Raw genomic sequence first — 7,364 nt, forward strand, 5'->3', positions numbered from 1 at the left:
TTGGCAACCAGTACATTTTTTCTTCTTTGGTGGATATTTTTTTTTTCCACTTTAAACAAAGTCAGATATTTCAGCAATATGAAAAATAGTAAAACTAAAATGTTGCTTTTAAAATTTAATAAACACAATCAGAAGGACTCAGGGGTATGTTGCTGGTTTGTGCACCTTTATGTGAAGCTCCTGTTTTCATGCCACTGAAAGTGTTTTGTTTGTTTTTTTTTGTAAACTGGAGAGGTTAGTTCTGACACTTTTGGGGGCTTGTTTGTTTCTGAGGCCCCGGGTGACCAGCATCAATCTAAACGCTAACAGCTACATCCTATAGTCAGCAACCAGATAGTTATTGGATTCGATTTGAGAAGGCAACAGTTTAAGGTCAGCTGCTGCCTCCAATGTGCTTCTAAAACTTGAAAATCTAGAGGCAAACCATGCAAGACGTTCTGACTTTTTCATCTCGTCTCCTACACATAGAGATTAGAATGTATATTCACAAACACACTCAGACACACACCACAGCAGATGCCAAATAATATCAGATTTGTGCATAACGGTTGCTTCTATTTCAAAATCACATTACACAGCCAGTGAACAAATTGGGTTTGTAAGAAAATTAGATAAATAAAATGTCTTTGCTTTACTGAATTGGACCTAATGAGGCACTGTCAAGCCTAAGCATGCAGAGTTTCTCAAAGGTATTCATGTCTGTTCAACTTTTTTTTTCTTTTTTCTTTTTTTTTTGTCATGGTACAACTACAGTTATTTTTTTTTTTAATTAGGATTTTATACAACTGACCAAGTCAAATAATGCATGATTTTGAAATAGAAACAAAAGGATTAACTGATTTCAAAATCTTTCATGAATGTCAATCTGAAAACTGTGCTGTGAAATTCTTTTAGTCCGTTTTACTCTGGCAGTCCTAAATAAGATGCTGTGCAATCTATTACCATTAGTCGTCATTGTTGGTAAATAGAGCTCACCAATGTTTAATCCAATCTCAGTTTCCTGTGACATTTGTGAACAGTAACATACAAACCAAGGAACACACACCGTTTTCCAATTCTGGGCTCAATAAAGTATATCTTATCTTATCTTATCTTTGACATCTTATGGCTACAGCTGTGGAGAAATTTAAAGAAGGGCAACACATAACAGAAAGCACTGTAAAAGCCATCAGATTCTTCCATATATGAACTTTTATGAGCAATAATATTGTTTAAGATGACAGCAAAATTGAGAGCAATAATTAAGATATATTTACATGAAAAACAAAACTAATGTTGAAGCTTTAAACACTTTTTTCGGTGTGCGTATAAGCAATATGTTCCCCATTTTTCACCCTTTTCTGATAGAATTTTATTGTTTATGTGTCTTGCATGGAAAAGAAAAAGTGAGTCAGTCTCAAGGATGAATGCCAATTTTGTATTTTTTTTTCTACAATCTTCACTCCACTTTGTCGTTTCCGCTGTTAAGTAAGTATTCTTGACAGGCATTGACTTATGCTCTATTCAGAGTGCTCCATCATTCAACACATGGGCATCTTTGAGATTCAGGATTATAGCCTTGAGTCCAGGTAGGTGAATGATGTGTTCAAAAATGTGGACTTTCTGACTTTCCGAGAAAACAAGTTTATCCTTCCAAAGTACAATGGGGGTGTTAAAAAAACAGAAACAACCACTCTTTTGGGTCCATCTAGTCATGCATAAATGTTACCCGGACATATAAAAGCCTAACAATATACACAAGCCAAAGGGAGGGCTGCTGCAGATTATTGCGCTTTCTCCATTTATAAGCCAGGGCTCTGCAGTGAAATTGTTTTAGGAACACTAAACGCTAATATTTCATCCTCATACATACTTAAGATCTTGGTGAAAAACATGCCTGTGCTATAAATTGCCTCTGCATTATGAACAAACCCTTCTGTTTGCACACACATACAGAATGTAATGCAATGCCTTGGTAATACTGTATGACTTGAAAAACTCTCTTTGGGAAAATAACTGGATTTTAGCCTCCAATATAATGTCTCTGAGGAGCGCAGAGAGAGATTAATGTGGCAAATATGAAAGACTATTTTTAGGACTCCAGGACTGTTTAGCACCGAAAGAGTTTTGTTGCTGCCCCGCTAGGATTAAATATATATATTTTTTTATAAAAAAAAAAAACACTTTTTCTGCCATGTACAGTAGTTACAAGCTTCCTAAGCATTGTTTAAAAATATTAGGGTGAGCTTCAATCACTTCTCTTTTACTTTCTGTTTTTCACCTGTCTTGTTTTTAAATTATATACGGCAAAGAGTTCCTGCAACACAGAGTCTGCAGATAGTTTCAGTCATTCAACTATCTGGGTTTCTTTGAAGGGGGTTCTTCTGCCTGCCAGTAGATAGGATCAAATCAGCAAAGATTATCAAGCCACGGTACTTTGCAACAGCTTCGGGTGGATTTTGATCTAGCTTTGGGCAATGGCAGTCTCACTGATATCTGATAGTCTTTTCTCCCTCTTATGCTGGTGAGGATGAACAGCTGGATCAGAGCTAGCGTACTTTGGAAGTCTGACAAAGAGGTGAGAAGCCTCAGCTACAGACAGGGTGAAACAAAGTAAGTGAATATCTTAATTTTAGGATCCTGCACCGTTTTCTGCACAATTGTGCTTTTGCCATAACATTTCTGTGCTTGCTGTTTTGTAAAATAAATGATTACAGGTAATAATATGGTGTTCCCTTTTGTAAAATATTTGGTTAAACCCCCTGCTACATCCATTATGTTGCTAGATTGACCCAAACAATTCAGATTTAATCACAAACAAGCATGTAATGTGTTTGGATCAAACGCCTATTATTATGACTTCTCAGACAGCAAAAATATGAGATTTTCTATATACACTCTACTTATTTTTACTATAAACAATCCTATTTCTTTAGGATTGTTTATAAACTGAGGCATTTTGACAGTACTTTCTACTTTTTGTTTTTGTCTGATTCTATATATATTTTTTTGTGACAACACACTGTTTATCATTAAATCTGCCTCCTTTCATCGCTGTTGACTTTGCATCATGTAACCGTTGCTCAGATTTTCTCATTTCCTATCATGGAGCTTCAAAGCTTTGTTTCAAGCTGTTGAATTGAGCTTTGGTGTTTTACGTTGCTGTGATCCATTACCTTTTCTTTTAACAAGACACTGTCAGTGTTTAGGATCTGAGAAGACAAACTGCTGTGGCTTTGAAAGCAAAATGTTTTTCTCTTTTTCACCTGATCATATGATTTTTGAGTCGCTCAACAGCTTGAAGCCACCTTTTCTTAAACAGCAACTTGCAGTTGTTTTCTGTTTTCCTCAGGATTATTGAACAGTCCTCCAGCACATATTTATTTTCCATTGTCACACTGTCCTATTTCATGTCGAATACAATGTGAAGTTGTTTTTTTTATTTTTATTTGCTAGTAGAGCTAGATGGGGGACATAGTTGTTTGCGGTAACTTTTGGATTTCAATTCCAACTTTGCCCTTTTTGCATGGTGTTATCTTGTTCTCATACTGGGGTTTCTCTGGAACTTTGACTTCCTTGAATCCAAAAATATGCATGATAGGTTAACTTGCCACAGTATTTTGGATTAGATTTGAGTTTGAGCATGCATGTTTTTCTTAAATTTCTCAATGCTTCCTTGTGGACCTGTGACTGATGGAAAATCTGTCCAGCGTGTACCAGCCCATTTGCAAAAGTTGGCATAGAAAATGAATGAAAGGCTTTATTACTGTTTCAAATGTCAGTGCATCCCTATACTTTCAAAGAGTGTGTTATGGTTATAGATGAAAGACAAGCTCACAAAGCTGATGGTACAGCTTCCAGGAGAGCATGCAGACTATATTTGTTTGTTGAACTCAAACGTCTCTGACAGTAATTTACAAACTAGATTTTATTGGGAACCTGATTTGGTTACTTTTTGAGTGCAATATAGGAAGTTACAGTGCTTGAACACAGCACAGAAAGAGTCACATTTAGCAAGAAACACAATTTTGGAAGATATAATATTTAAGACGTGCATCCATGCAGGAGACAAGTAATCATACATTAACTTTGTGGTATTTTTTTTCCACCATAATGCGCACAATTTATTTTATTTTTTATTTTGCAGATTTGCCTTGGAAGCCCATCTGTTTTCATCTGATGATGTAGTGTCTGGGGACAGCAGCCGATGTTTGGGGGATTCCAGCGCTGCCAGCACACATCCAGATAATGAATGAAGGATAACCAGGCCAAGACTTCCTGTTCCATGTGCAGATGCTGGTTTGAATGCTAATCATTTTATAAAAGGAACAGGAGCTAAATTATCAATAATGTTTATGAGGAAAAGGAATTATTGTAGTTTTTGAATTTGGAGTAATTTCCAAAAAAAAAAAAAAAAACTGTTCCCAATACATAGTCAATTTTAGCAAAAATTTAAGACTGAAAATTTGGACGTTCACTGCAGACTTTCTGCAAAGCATATTTTTTTTGTTACAGTTTGATGATAAACTAAGTTGATCAGTTTGTCAGGCCCCTTATTTTGACTTTTTGATTAAGCTTCAATAATTTTATACATGCATCAAAACGTTGCTTAAATGTGATTTTACCAACATGACCAATAATATTGGGCCATGTCTTTACAATAATGAAGATCCCTCAACCAGTTCCTGTAACTACTGAGGCAAAGCTAACCACAGAGGTAATGGTGAGTCTATATTTGGTTTTAGTGAGTATGTTTGTGCTAGCCACAAACTGTGCAATATATTTATGCAGGACTTAGTCCTCCTCTTAACTGGTGATGAACAAGACAACATGAGTGTGATGAATAATTGAGAGAGAACAAATGCAGAGAAAAATAAACTTGCCTGAGAAACTGTATGGAAGGTAGTGATGACATGGATGCCTGCTCGTCTCTGAAGCCCCAAACAGAGAAGTGTATGCATGGAAGGTGATTTAAAGCTAGGTTATAAAGCTCAAAATTGCTGAAAAAAAATTCTCCATTGCATGTAAAGCAGGATCTAAAAGAATGTGATTAAAACCACAGTAGGCAGAATAACATTGCTGAGGTTTGAAGTTGTCTTGGGTAGGGCAGTCGGGGATGTTTGGGGCATTTGGGAAGAGAAAAACATTTTTCTTTGCCAATTGTTACATTTTTGACCTATTGTTTATACTTAATGATCACAAAGGTGTTTTCATTTGAAATATTTTCTGTTGCTTGTTGTGTTTTAAACTATTCTGTAACCCTAACTGAGCCCGTATAGTTTGAAAGATTAACAAAAACTAATCACTTATAGTTGTAATGTCTAGCTGTTTAAAGCAGGTATTTGTGATTGTGTGGGGCTGAGTGTTATGTGAATTGGTAACTCTTTATATTCATTGCCAGTGTGTTGTTTTAATATATTTTTATCCACCATGAAAACATGCCCACAGGGATAAATGAAGTTTATTGGATTAAATTAAATTGAATTGAAATGGCCCTGCAATGGCCAAAGTGAACCTTCAATGAGTCAAAGCTGCTCTAATTTGACACACAGCACAGACAAATCTTTATTAAATGAAAACAGCAATGTCTTTGGTCTGCACTGTTGTTTTCTAGGGAAACAAAAGCTCACGTTTTTGAAGCGTGGTGTCTTCTACTTCAGGAGCTTTTATTCACATGACCTTATTAATTGATTTTTATTTGTTGTCTGCTGGGCATGTGTTCACTTTGTATTATAGCTACTTTATTTTTCAGTGGTTTTTTTTATGCAAATTGCCTTCTACCAATTTTGCATCAGAACTTTGTGCACCTCATTTTGTCACTTAATTGTACAGTATTCTAGAACCAATTGCAAAAATTGAATTCTAGTTTAGAGATACAGTGCCTTTAAAATGTATTTCTACACCTCAAACTTTTTCATTTTTTTGTCATTTTATAACAAAAACCCAATGGACTTTTGGAATTTTTGTGTGACACGTTTTGTGAAAACCAAGCAACACAGCAGACAAGACCGGGATTGGCAATAGAGACAGTTCAAAAAGAGTAAGATAATAACACAATGTCTCTATATGTGGATATGTTAGAGGGAAGTGTTCGGGTAAGCATCAGAGATGCATAGAGAGCATATGGTACAACCTCATTCCTACCACACATATGGCCGTCTACTTAAACTGTCAGGGCAATTTTAAACACTTACAAAAACCTGACAAAAAAAAAATAAAAAGTAGAAATTGAGGTAGAGAGTCATAGCAGGACACTGACCATATGTTATGTCACTGTCCTATTATATTATTTAGAACCAAATATTACTTTTGGTTCTGAAGTGACATAAATAAAAAGTTCAGGGGCATGAATACTTTAGTATACTAATATAGCAGGTTTGATTTATTTCTTTCAACCCTCATAAAGTATGGACATTGAGATGTAACCCTAACATTACTTGTCATGTCTGGTGTACCTAGATATTACCTATTTATCCAGCTTCCCAATGACACTTTAAAAGAGAAGTGGGAATCAATGTAGTTAGTTTTTGAAAATTGCTTTCAAACTTTTTTTCCTCACACAGTGGCCACCCTGAGGGACCACAATGGGGGGAGTAGAAGAAGTACTATCATTTCTTACAGCTCTATGGTTCCCAAATAAATAAATTCTGTTTGGTGAATTCAGCCTGTATGAATACCTTATGCAGCCCATGTTGCGGATATGGAATCAGCTTTAAAGCTGCTTTTTCATTTTTGAAAAGATGGGAATATGCCCAGGGGGCTGATATAGGATCAGTTTCAAAGCAGCACTTCTCTTAATTCTTTTGATGAAATGAGGAATCGTCTCGGGGTTGGGAGTTGGGTAGGGCAGTCGGGGATGTTTGGGGGAGCTTGTGGTTGGGGCTCGGCAATTGAATCTCCTTTGAAACCAATCTTCTCTGCAGTCAACTGCAGGGAAATGAGTAACTTTCCAAGGTGCTGATTTTTGGATCAGTTTAGAACTAGTTCTTTTAGAAAGAGGAGCTGTGTACATGGGTACTGAGTCTTTCCTAGTTTTTCAGATTTAAATAAAGACACTTCAAAAAGTTGTTTCAAGATTTTTCCTTTGACAAATATAAAGTTTCCCTCCCCCCCTTCTTTTGAGACAATCAATGTCAAACAATACCAATACAGAATTATGAGCAAAATTCATATTCATATTCTGTTTAAAGTGGGAAATTATGCCCTGCGCTGTTTTGGGATTTGTCCTGATGTAAAACATGCATCTAGCTGAACACAAACATGTAAATACACAGCAAATGTTTGATGTTTTACTCCTCAACAAAATTCACAGTCTGCTATTTGAGCATTTACAACTAAACGGAGGCTATGCACTATTTTCAAATCTCATATTATAGCTGAGCTTT

The 7,364-nt window shown here is 35.9% G+C and overlaps 1 long non-coding RNA gene across 1 annotated transcript in view; it reads left to right on the forward strand.

Moving 5' to 3' along the window:
- Nucleotides 1–4,397, forward strand: part of LOC103150123 (uncharacterized) — a 28,589-nt gene extending 24,192 nt beyond the window's left edge. Inside the window, exon 4 of the long non-coding RNA XR_001664404.1 lies at nucleotides 4,127–4,397. This is a non-coding gene — a long non-coding RNA (uncharacterized LOC103150123). The remainder of the gene's footprint in view (nucleotides 1–4,126) is intronic.
- Nucleotides 4,398–7,364: the final 2,967 nt, after the last annotated feature.

The sequence above is a fragment of the Poecilia formosa genome, unplaced genomic scaffold (genome assembly GCF_000485575.1).
Source record: "Poecilia formosa unplaced genomic scaffold, Poecilia_formosa-5.1.2 Scaffold243, whole genome shotgun sequence".
In the NCBI taxonomy this organism is placed as follows: domain Eukaryota; kingdom Metazoa; phylum Chordata; class Actinopteri; order Cyprinodontiformes; family Poeciliidae; genus Poecilia; species Poecilia formosa.